At 36.4% G+C, this 3,737-nt stretch overlaps 1 pseudogene across 1 annotated transcript; it reads left to right on the plus strand.

The window, feature by feature from the left end:
* Nucleotides 1-837, plus strand: LOC308562071 (ELAV-like protein 1 pseudogene; annotated as a pseudogene). Its single transcript has one exon. The product of its transcript is annotated as an ELAV-like protein 1 pseudogene (transcript).
* The last annotated feature ends 2,900 nt before the right edge of the window (nucleotides 838-3,737 follow it).

Here is a 3,737-nt window from a genome sequence, read left to right on the forward strand (position 1 = left end):
ATGGCCAAATACTGCAGGGATGACATCTGGAGAACAAATTTAATCGTCAGCTACTTCCCTCAGAACATGACCTAAGACGGATGAGTTGTGAAGTCTGTTCAGCAGTATTGGTGAAGTCAAATGTGCAGAACTTGTTCTGGATAGTTACAGGACACAGCTTGGGGTATGGTTTTGTGAACTATGTGACTTCAAAGAACATGGAGAAAGCAATAAGCACTCTGAATGGCCTGCAGCTTCAATCCAAAACCATTAAGTTGTCATATGCTTAGGTCATCAAAGACGCCAACTTGTACATCAGCGGGCTCCCCGGGACCATGAACCAGAAGGAAGTGGAGGACATAGTCTCTCAATTGGTGCAAATCATCAACTCCTGAGTCATGGACCAGACAACAAGTTTGTCCAGAGGGGTTGCACTTATCCGGTTTGACAAATGGTCAGAAGCAGAAGAGGCAATTATAATGTTCATAAGCCCCCAGGTTCCCCTGACACCATTACAGTGCAGTTTGCAGTCAGTCCCAACCAGGACAAAAATGTGGTGCTGTTCTCTCAGCTGTACAACTCACCAGCTAGACAGTTCAGAAGACTGGTGTATCACCAGGCACAGAGATTCAGGTTCTTCCTATAGGTATAGATTACATGAGTGGGCTTCCTGGTGTTAATGTCGCAGGCAATGCGTCTTCAGGACTGGTTCATCTTCATCTACAACTTTGGTCAAGATACCACTAAGGAAATCCTCTGGAGATGTTTGGCCCCTTTGGCACAGTCACCAATGTGAAAATGATTCATGATTTCAACACCAAGTGCAAACGCTTCTCTCCAGTTTCCAAAAGCATTTAACATAGCTCAAATGCATAAGATAGCTCTACTTTTAATAACACACAAACATTTGAGCATTGTATTTCTCTCACCCCTTCTCGTGAGTGGCTAGACTTTTTTCTATGTTAGTCGTATTTTGCTTTGAAACTTTGCTTTTATATGAACACTCATCAGAAAGTACTTCTTGCGAATTAGCAACAACAACAACAAAAAACCCTTTGATTTGTAGTTTTAAAGATTAACCCTCAAAGTTTTCGCATTGCTTTGACATTTTGGGTTCTATTCTGTTAATTTTCTTTTGCTTTTTTGTGTTTTTTGTTTGTTTTTATTTTTGCATTTAAGACCATTAAATTTGATTTTGTTTTGCTCAGAAAAAAAAAAAGAAAGAAGAAAAAAAGAGAGAGAGAGAGAGAGAGAGAAAGGAAGAAAGAAAGAAAGAAAAAGAAAGAAAGAAAGAAAGAAAGAAAGAAAGAAAGAAAGAAAGAAAGAAAGAGAAAGAAGAAAAGAAAGAGAAGGAAGGAAGGAAGGAAGGAAGGAAGGAAGGAAGGAAGGAAGGAAGGAAGGAAGGAAGGAAGGAAGGAAGGAAGAAGAAAGAAGAAAAAGAAAGAAAGAAAAGAAAGAAAGAAAGGAAGGAAGGAAGGAAGGAAGGAAGGAAGGAAGGAAGGAAGGAAGGAAGGAAGGAAGGAAGGAAGGAGAAAAAAAGAAAGAGAAAGAAGAAAAGAAAGAAAGAAAGAAGAAAAAAGAAAGAGAAGAAAAAGAAGAAAAGAAAGAAAGAAAAAGAAAAAGAAAGAAAGAAGAAAGAAAGAAAAAAAGAAAGAAAAAGAAAGAAAGAAAAAAAGAAAGAAGAAAGAAGAAAAGAAAGGAAAAAGAAAGAAAAAGGAAAAAAAGAAAGAAGAAAGAAAAAGAAAAGAAAGAAGAAAGAAAGAAAGAAGAAAGAAAAAGGAAGAAAAGAAGAAAAGGAAGGGAGGAAGGGAGGAAGGAAGGAGAAAGAAGAAATAAAAGTCACTAAATGGCACTCGTGTGTGTGTTTTGGGGACAGTCCCTGGCAATAGGTGTCAGAGAAGTTGGCAGGAACCACAAGAGGAGTGATCTGGATTTCTGGCTAAGGAGGCAATCCACACCAGGGATATGAGAGAGATGATGAAAGATTGGTTACATAAGGAGGGATTTATCAAATATGATTATATATTAAAGATGATGGGAATGGATTTTTCTGTTGAAAGGAATTACAAATATAAAATTGGGGAGAACTAGAATGATCCCTAAGGCGTTGGATTTGAAAAGGTAGATAGATACAGAAATGAATGTAGATGTAAGTATATATAAGCATATGTGTATGTGTATTTTTTTTTTTAATATATCTTTATTGATTTCAGAGAGAGGAAAGGAGAGGGAGAGAGAGAGCTAGAAACATCAATGATGAGAGAGTCATTGATCGGCTGCAGCCCACAACCCGGGCATGTGCCCTGACCGGGAATCGAACCCTGATCGCCTAAATCCTAGGTCGACGCTTAACCACTGAGCCACACCCGGCCGGGCTGTATGTGTATTTTTATACAACTAATCTTTAGCTTTGTCTACCATAAGGGCCTGAAATTACCAGTGCCCCAATAGCAATGAACACACCTAGATCCCAGATCATGGCCACTGAATATTATTCTCCACTAAAAGGGTCTTTAGGGAAATAACTGATTAATTCTGATTATTTTTGCTGGAGGAGCAAAACAAAGAAGGTAAGCCTGAAATATCTGTTAATTTCAGAAAGCAAGCAGTGCTCAGAGAATAATAAGGGCAAAGCAAAAGAGCATGAAAGCTTGAAGCAGCTCCCAATGGCCAGAGCTGGAACAATTTGAGCATTAAAATAAACAATGATATTAACAGACAATAGCCTGTGGAGTAAAATAAGAAACTACAAGCCCATACAAATTAAATATATATATATATATATACACAAACAGAATAGTTACATTAAAGCAAAGAGGCATAATAAAAAAAAAATAGAGGAGAGAGAATACTAAAAATAGTATTTGATTAATTCAAAAGAAGGCAGAAAAGGAAGAACAAAGGAACAAAGAGCCAATAGGGCAAATAGAAAACAAATAGAAATTTAAGTGATGAAAGGAAGGACCTATAATGAAGATTACTCAACGAGGCTATCATTTAGAGTCACAGGACAGAAAAAGAGCTTCCTAGAGAAGAAAAAGCTGAAGGAGTTCATCACCACCAAATCAGTACTGCAACAAATGTTAAATGGTCTTCTTTAAATAGAAGGAGAAGAAAAAGATTAAAAATATGAATAATAATATAGAAATAAATGCATATCTATCAACAGTTACTTTAAATGAAAATAGATTAAGTGTTCCAGTAAAAAAACATATGGTAGCTGAATAGATAACAAAACAAGACCCATACATGTGCTTCCTACCTAAGACCCACTTGAGATATTAAGACCCACACAGACTGTAAGTAAAGGTATGGAAAAATATATTTCATGCAAATGGAGAGGGGAAAAAAACTGGGGTAGCAATACTTATATCTGACAAAATAAACTTTAAAACAAAGGCTATGGTAAGAGACAAAAAAGTACTCAGCAATTCAATTTCTTGGTATTTATCTGAAGAAAACCAAAGCACTAGTTTGAAAAGATAAATGCATCCTTATGTCAATTGCAGCATTATTTACAATAAAAAGATCATATAATTTCACTCATATGTGGGATATAAAACTGAAAGCAACAAATGAACAAATAAGAAAAACAAGCAAAAACTCATAGATACAAACAGTATGGTGGTTACAAAGGAAAGGTTGTAGGGGTATAGTAAAGGGTAAAGGGAATCAAATACATAATGATGGAAGGAGATTTGACTACGGGTGTTGGGCACACAATGCAATATAGAGATGATGTATCATACAATTATACA

The sequence above is a fragment of the Miniopterus schreibersii genome (genome assembly GCF_964146895.1).
Source record: "Miniopterus schreibersii genome assembly, chromosome: 9".
Lineage (NCBI taxonomy): Eukaryota > Metazoa > Chordata > Mammalia > Chiroptera > Miniopteridae > Miniopterus > Miniopterus schreibersii.